General features: G+C 48.8%; 1 pseudogene; it reads right to left on the bottom strand.

The window, feature by feature from the left end:
• Positions 1 to 2,091: 2,091 nt before the first annotated feature.
• On the bottom strand, positions 2,092 to 8,571 carry LOC115405259 (nucleolar transcription factor 1-A-like; annotated as a pseudogene).
• Positions 8,572 to 8,874: the final 303 nt, after the last annotated feature.

Here is an 8,874-nt window from a genome sequence, read left to right as displayed (position 1 = left end):
ATTATTTCTTCCATTCATCAGAATGTCCTTTAAAAAAAACTACATCCAGTTACACGTCTAATGTTTCACCACCATGAGGACGACTGAGATTCCTCAAACATTCTTTACACCAAATGGATGAGAGTCAAACTCATACTGACACGTCTACATCAGAAGGATTTTCTACTTCTCGTGCACAGTGCTGGTGGGGAAGGCACCCTATTTACTTCTGTCTGGAAAAAAAACACTGAGGTAACAGTAACCTTTTCGAAGGAGTCATGGTAGTATAAACTTTTAAACCGCCCGATTTCATTGAGGGCCTGACGGGAGTAGCTGCTTCTAACATTTTCTAAAGAGTACCTTGGTACTCCGCAACACTACTGACAACATGTAGCAAGACTCCTCAAGCTAAGATTGGATTATTTAAGTATGGAGGAGGAAGCATCATGTTTATGGGCTGCTCGAAACACAGTACGGTAAATTCCAAGTGTATTACTGTATCATCTACGATGATCTCATGCTTTTTTCATTGAAGTATAGAAGTCAGTCTTCTATAGAATTACCTTAAACTAAGAAAACTCACCTTATAAGACTCAGTCAACTCAGAAATGACCAAACTAAAGTCAGTCATTGGTCCAAACCGAGCTAAAACAACCTGGTTCAGGTGATGCTGCTGAAGACGAGCTTCAACCGGCTCTGAAATCCAGGATTCACTTCCTTTTTTTCAAGCACAGCTGCAAATGTTTATTGGCTGTCTTCAGTACAGATGTTGTACAGACGATAAGAGTCCAAACAATCCTGCAGAAAACCGCCACACTTCAAAAAGTTCCAATTTTATGGTCCACTCGAGAACTCTGGGGCAATAAAAAGCAGATTCCCAGTAGTTTGATTATATAGGTGATTATTATGCTGAGATGAAGCACAGCAGCACAACCTTCATTTTTCTTAGTAGTTTTATATTTTAAATTGCCATAGTTTCTGATTCTTTCATCTGAACAGCTGCGTCGATGTTATCAAACATTAGTATGCCTCCCATTTCATGGTTATTCCTGGACGTTATCAGGTGGATGAAATCGCTGTTACAGGAGACGTGAAACTGAACAAGTTTTATTCTTTGTTTGCCTCGTTCCTCCCTGCAGAGCCACAGTGGTGATTGGAAAAAACATCCACTAGAACCTTCAACTCTCGAACCAACTCAGTCTGATATGAGAACATCCACATTTTACAGGATTACGTGTTTTCCCTCCGGGAGTCGGTCCTTGAAGGCATCACGGGGCGTCTAACGTGTGACAGAACATGTGCAGCATAAGCAGTCTTCACACTTGTCCATAGCCGGGCTGATTGGTCGCTGGGCGGATGTTATTATTGGTGGGGTTTTTCTCTCCTGGGGGGGGGGGGGGGTCCCTTTTTATAAAGTAATACTGATGCATGTTGGGACTGTATCTGGGCATCACTTTTTTTAAAAAGTCGCACGATCGGGGGCTGATGGGTACTGTGAATCAGGAGCGAGACGGGGAACGTGTTGCCTGGGTGAAATATATATATATAGTGTGTGTGTGGTGTATGTGTGTGTGTGTGTGGTGCCAAAGGCCTGAAGAAGGAGGTGGCTTCAGTGGGTGACTGGCGGGGGTCAAAGGTCAGATATTATTTGTGTATCAGGTGACGGAAAGTTTGTTATATTCTATAAAATCTATTAATTAAAATGTCTATAAAACCTGAAACCAACTGAAGTCGGCTGTTTGCCTCGTTATTCTGAAAGAAGAAACAATCGGTGGACGTCTGTGGGCTCGACGCGTCCTGGTTCAGTTTCATGATCACAGAAGACGAATGAAATGAGAAAAAAGTGCATTTATTTGTAATAATTTTGTCAGGCAGGCAGCTGAGTGTGGTTTAGGGGGGGCCCAACACTGACATCTAACAACTGACAGGCTCCGCCCCCTGCCCGTCGAACTGTACAAACCCCACCCCCCGGCCCCGCCCATAAAAAGACAAGAAAGCCTGCCTCGGCGCGTCTGAAACATCCGGCTGATAAAACCAACAAACACTCGATAAAAAACGGGAAAAACAAACACACAGGTAACAAAACGCTCCTTCAACCTGAGATGGGAGGAGGGACCGGCGGTGGGACGTCACCGCCGCTCACAGGCCTGCCAGGCTGATCGGCGTGTGAGGAGGCGTGGCCTGCACAGCCTGTCCTCTCCTATGAGGGGGGGAGGGGAGGGGGGGAGGATGGCGGAGCTAGTCCGAGTCCGAGTCACTAGATTCCTCTGAGGAGGTCTGATCTTCATCATCCTCGTCCTCATCGTCCTCGTCGTCATTCTGAAGGGACGCGAAAAGACGAGGGTTTCAGAATCGGTTAAAATTCAACAGTACAACACGAAACACTCCGTTAACCAGATCAGTGAGAAACTCTTCAGGAAGTCTGATCTTTTATAGACGAAAAACACATTTCAGGCACAAACATGTTGCCTGCTCAGTTTATCTAATTTCCTGACAGGTCAGATTATTCAATTTACTGAATAAAAGGATCCGATTGATGGATGATTAATATCACCCAGACAGATCATAATCCTTCATCCACTGCAATGAGGGGAAATCTAATGAGGTGAAAGTGTTTCTCTGGACGGATTTTAGTGGGTTGAGGCAGTGAAATGGTTTCAGCTGAAATCCGGCGTCACGTCACCTCATCGTCCTCGCTCTCGCTGCTTCCGACGACTCGTCGTCTTCGTCCGAGTCTGACGAGTCGCTTTTCTCCTCCTCCTCATCTGAATCCGACATGTCCTGCTGGAAGACGGAGGGATGAACGCATCACTTTACAGCAGCAAAATGGGATCACATGAAAACAAAAAACAACTGAAACTCATGGAAAGTGAACACAGAGTGTGTGTTTACCTTGGCTCGGTACGCCATCGCCCTCTTGCCCACCTGGATGGTGGGAGTCGTGATTCGCGAGCTTCCTGCTTTTGCTTTCGCAGTCACACGGACCTTTGCTACGGGCTGCGAACTTTAGTTGTAGTGCGTCGTTTCTGGAAAACAAACAATTGAAAGTGTTGTAAACTGAAGCAGGACGACTTCACACTGCAGCCAACGGGGCGGGTGTGTGTGGGTGTGTGTGTGTGTGTGTGTGTGTGTGTGTGGATGAACTCACTGAGGTGGAGAACTCCTTGTAGACGGCCCGATCCTGAGGCGTCAGCGACTGAAACACAGAACAGGTACTTACCTCATTTAGCCACGATTTAAGAGAAAATGCTTTTTGCGTTTTCTTCTCAGAAATGTTTGCATTTACACGACAAATGTTTTGACAACACTGTTCATTTACATGGAAATGGCAGAAACACTGAAAACCCTCATTTCCATAGCGATGGAGTCATCGTTTTCAAAAAGTTGAGTTTTCAGTGACTATCATTTAACCGGAGCCTCAGACAGAATCAGTTTGAAACAGACAGAGCTTCTGCGTCTGAAGCGTTTTCTGGAAACGGCATCTCGTTCTCGGGTTCCTGGTCGGCGCGGCGACAGCAGCTCACCTGACCCAGGCCTCCAGCTCGGCCTTGTACTCCACCTGCTGCTCCTCCACCAGCTTCTTGTACTTGTCCTTCTGGCCGAGGCTCAGCTTCTGCCAGCGCTTGCCGATCTCCACCATCCGCTCCTTCAGGCTGAAGTGGTTGAGCTCGCCGTTGGTCAGCAGCTCCTGGGAGAACATCTGGTAGCCGCTCCTGTCGGACAAAGCGAGCGTTACACCACAGAGCGGGAACGCCGGCCCCACCGGGACGGAGACCCGAACAGTCTGGCTCACACTGGAGGTTTCTTTGGTTCCCCGTCAAACTTGGGTTTCCTTTGACCCGTCGTTGGAGTCCTCATCTCCAACAGCTCCCTCTGCAGGACAACGCAGAACAACATGCAGCTCATGAGAACGTGCTGACAAGTCACCTTTTTTCAAATCTTCCAATCAAGGCAAAGACCTCAGTGGTCGGTTTTATGTATAATTCATCCACCTCGTAACGTTTCTGGTCCTCCGCTGCTTTCTGATCCAAGGAATCTTTTCTTTCTTCTCCATTGACTTCCAAGCCGCCTCCATCGCTGCCTGGGCTTTCCTGCGGTCGCTCTGCGGGTCACATGACCAGAAACCGTCAAGCAGATCCGGCATGGGGCAGGATTCCCGTCTCCAGCACTCCGACTTCAGCTCACTCTGTTTAGCCAGGTAGTCTCCGGTCACGCTGTGCTGCCACATCTCCTCTGCGGTTTTCGGAGTCTCCGGGAGCTTCGCCGACTTCTTCCCGTCCCGTCGTTCTTTGGGCAGGACGGCGGTGACCCACGGCTCTGGCTCCACCTCACGACACGCTCCTGAAAGTCAGACAAATGAAGGCTCTCGCAAGTTCCCAGCGAAGGAAGGAGAAGAGGAAGAAGCAGAAGAAGCAGACCTTCACTGAGGGAGACTTGGCTCTGTGAGGGCTGGAGCCCACGCCCACTCCACCTTTGGCTCCACCCAGTTTTTCCTCTGTCAGGACTCGGTCACGTTCCTCTTCTGGAAGACTCTTGAAAAGAGCACAGGGGATTTCATGTTTATATTCTTGTTACTGTGCAGCACCCAAAAAAAAGCCTCAGGTTTAAGCCAGTCTCACCTCTAGAAATCTCTGCAGGTCGGCGTCGTACTGCTTCTTTTTCTGAGGGAGACGCGAAGTTAGAACCCGGAGGTGAAGCGCGGCTGCAGGCGAGTCGGGTTGTTGACACCAACTGCTCGCAGCGCTTCTGGAACATGTCCTTCTCCTTCTGCGTCATCATCTTCCACTGCTTGCTGCAGAGCACCATCCGCTCCGTGCTGGGCACGTCCTTCATGTTCACCATCAGCTCGGCGCAGTACAGCGAGTAGCCGTTACTGAAAACACACACTTCAGTTATTGAGTTACCGTAATATAATGTCACTTTCAGGCTCATTCATCTGATTGAGAGGTTTCAGTATTTTGTGTTTTATCACTTATTTTTCTCAAAAACCCAGACTGAAGTATCACAAATGATTTCTGGACCGTGTGTTGGTCGGCCGATCGGCTCGGACTCACGGCGGTGGTTTGGTGGGCCTTCCGTCGAACTTGTCCTTCAGCTGTCGCTCGGCTTTGGTGAGGACGGAGCGGACGTGGTCGTCTGAGTTCGCGTCGGGATGCGCCTCGTGGTACGCTCTATGCTGTCCTGAAAACACACCTTCCAGCTGTTAAACGCTCGGACTGCGGTCCATCCAGGCCCAACCAGACCAGAGCGGTCTGGCTTTCCTGGTCTAGTTCTGTTGGGTTCACTGGTATTCAGCTCCTCACCTCGTAGTCTTTTTGCAGCTCCAGAGCCTTGCTGATCCACTTGAGCCCTCTGTCTGACAGTTGGGACCACTGCCTCCTCAGAGCCTCCTTCAGCTCCTTCTGACTCACCTGAAAGACACAAACAGCCGTCACTGTCTCCTGTTTGCATGTATGTAGCATATACCAAGTACCATGTGCAGACATCTGGGGTGTATATGACATGCATTCAGTGTGACATGACATTGTATCAGGTGTATCTTTAACCAGCATTAATGCTATTCATTTGTGTCCAGTGAGCATCAGCGTACCTCTGGATGTAGCTTCAGATACGTCTTTTTCTCATGGTTGTACCACAGCTGTTGAGGGGTTTAGGCTCTGGCAAATCCGACTTCTTCCGCTCCTCGATGAGCTCCGGATGGTCTTCCCTGTGGGCAGGTCATATTATGTTAAACATGCTAACACAACAACACTGCAGCAGGTCACAGCTGATAGCACTGCTTGAACCAGGTTGACTCACCTGAATCGAGCCATGTTCTTCTCAAAGTCTTCTTTCTCCCGTTGGAACTCTGTAATGTACTTTTGCTGGAGGAGAACAAACCACACAAGACGTCTTGTGAGTGTTCTGTCTGGCATGTCCACTAGATTCAGACAGTCTCTGGAGTCTCTGGAACAATCGGTACTTCAGTCCCACCGGTGACGCTCACCTTTTTCTTATCAGGCAGCTCCTTGTACTTCTTAGACAGTATCTTGGTCAGGTCCAGATTGCTCATCTCTGGATGGATTTAGCGTATTTGGCTCGTTTCTCCATGAAGAAACGAAATAGGGAGTCAGGGGCTTCTTGGGGAAATCCGGGTGAGTCTAAAGAAGAGAAAAGTGTAAGTAAGACACTTCCAGTTCCAGTTCTACAAATTCACATCTGGGTCAGGAGCCTCACCTTTAGCTTCTTGCCTTTGTATGGGTTTTTCACAAACTCAATGGCATCAACGATGAGCTCTGTCATTGTTCGATACTTTCGAACCTGAAACAGAAGGAGACACAAGCTGGATCTCTAAGAACAGTTTCAAAGTTCTTCATGAGCCCAAAACTTTTTCATAACCATGAGAATTGGGATCTCAGTGTGGATCTCCGGACGTACCTCCGTTGAGACTTTCTGCCACTTCTGCCGGCACATATCCCCGGTGAAGCCGCCGAAGCAGACTTTGTCCCAGTCGAAGTGGGACTCGGTGGTTTTGTACTTCATAGCGTCTCCGTCTGGCAGCAGACTGCGAATCCTCTCCAGCAGAGTCAGACAGTCCTCCTTCGTCCAGTCATCTAGCAGAGACAGTGGAGAGGGAGACTTCAGGACAGATCCACCAAAGCCTAAGACAAACTCACGAGTCCGGGACACACACAACTGAAGGAGCTGAGGAGCCCGGGAGGTTACCTGCTTCAGCCTTGACCCTGCCGCTCTGAGCAACGGAGACGCTGCTGCTGCCGTTCATCGTGCAGCCACTGACGGAGAGACTCCGCCGGCTTGCTCCTGCCGGCAAAAACAAACACTTAGGTTCTGTTAGGACGCCACTCCCCCTGTCATCTGACTGACCAGTCAGGGTTAACCACATCAGTGAGGTGAGGAGTTTCACTTTGGATGTCGTCACTTTCCTTGCAAAAATAAAACTGTTATAATATGAGATACCTTAGAGAATTAACTCAGTTAATAAAAGTGAGATTAAGAAATAAACACACTAAATAATGAAATATAAAGTTAATTTCAACTAACAGAAATATTAATGAGAGACATCAATAACAGAACTAAATGTAATCATTTTTGGTTTCGTGCCAACATGGTAAACATTCTGCACCCCTTGTGCTTATTACGAGCACTGGTAAAATATTGAAAATACATATATTTTTTACTTTTCCCCATCATACAGATGGAGATGTGAGCTACAGAATCACTGTAAACAATCAGCAGCTTTTAAAAAGATCTAAACTCAAGGACTTCTCACTGGATCCTGCAGAACATTTAACTTCTAAAGTTTTATTACCTGATCAGTGGCAGGAGAAAGTAGTTAACTCAGACAAAAAGTTATGATAAGGGGTGATGGAGGTGACGTGCTCTGAAACAGTCGGTGGACGCTGAGTGGCAGTTTGGACCGTTCACTCCTCTGACCCCCGGCTGACCGGACCGTCTCAGCAGGGGGAGGTCACCTTTCCCCAGCTGTGCTGTTCTTGGTGTTAGGCCCACAAGGTCAGGGAAGAATAACTGTTTGCGCTCATCAGGAGGCATTAAAAGGATCGGGCTCAGAGTTTGACCCCTGGGGTACAGGTCAGGTCTACCAAATGTCATTGAGAAAACTTCTTGATCCATCTGTCTCTACTGAAACTCACAACTTCCAGGAGGTTTTTCTGCTTTTGTCACTGTCTCCTCTTTAACCTAACAGTTTGTGAGAATACAAACCCCTTCAATGTAACTCTGGGGAGTTAGCAGCTTGTTTCCTTCCCACAGTGAGACACGGAGGGCGGCAGAGAGCAGCGCGGACCGAACCACAATCCGGATTTTGGCTTCGGATACAAACTCAAGCTTAATCTTATTTTTGCATGCATGGTGGGTTTCCACGTTGCAGCCCGGCTGTCGGGCCCTCGAGCCCCGGGAACCGGATCTCTCCGGATCTGCAGGAGCGGAGTGCGGCAGCGGGAAAGTCACCGAGGTCGAAGCTGCCTGACGCCAGCGGGCCGCCAGGCTCCAGCTGCCCCGGTAATGGCGCCCGTCCTCCGGCAGGAGTCAGCACGTAGCTTCCGCTGGCACGCACAGCGACCCGAGGCAGCGGGAGAGAACCTTGTTTGGCTAAAACGTGGAAAAACTGCGAAACGATCCCCACCGAAAAAACACGGGATTCGTCCGGGAGACGTTGGATCCGCGAGCATCCGCTCGGTTTCCGCACGTGGAGCGGAAAATCGCATTATTGAGAAGAATCTGCTTAAATGATTAAAAAAATAAAAATAAACAAAACTGTGTGCATATGTGTCTCTTTTTTAAATGCAATGTCATTAAAATGTAAAAATGTGAGAATTTACCGAGCAGTGTAGCGGGAACACGGCTAAAACGGGTGGTTTGGGAGCCGAGCGGGCGGGATGAGTGGCTGCTGCCCCAGAAGCCTTCACTGCAAAGCCGCCATGAATGTTCGGGAGACTCGGGGACAGACGTCCAGAAAAACTCAAAAATATGCTTGAAATTCACAGCGCAATGCTTACCTGCCGCTGTAGACAGAACCCCGGGTCCTTAATGCACACCACTTAGGCCGTTCGGCTGATTTCGGGACTTTCAAAGTGTTTTTTTTCAGCCGCAAACCCGGGGAGCCAGGTCGAAACGAATCCGACAAAAGGAGCGTCTAGTCCGGTATGAAACTCCGCCCAGCGCCGCAGGGGGAGGAACTCCGGGGGAAAACATGAGGACAAAGGCGGAGGATGAAACCAGAGACAGCGGCAAGCACGGCCACCGAAGCCGGTGGACCTAACGCACAGGCACACGCACGGTGGAAAATAAACCCTATTCGGGATATTTTATTTTTCCCCTAAAAAAAAAAATAAACTCCGCGGCTTCCGTCTCTGCGCGTCCCTGTCAGTCCGACCT

The sequence above is a fragment of the Salarias fasciatus genome, chromosome 18 (assembly GCF_902148845.1).
Source record: "Salarias fasciatus chromosome 18, fSalaFa1.1, whole genome shotgun sequence".
NCBI classification, from domain to species: domain Eukaryota; kingdom Metazoa; phylum Chordata; class Actinopteri; order Blenniiformes; family Blenniidae; genus Salarias; species Salarias fasciatus.
Note: the sequence above shows the minus strand (reverse complement) of the source record. Positions and strands in the feature narration are given on the sequence as shown.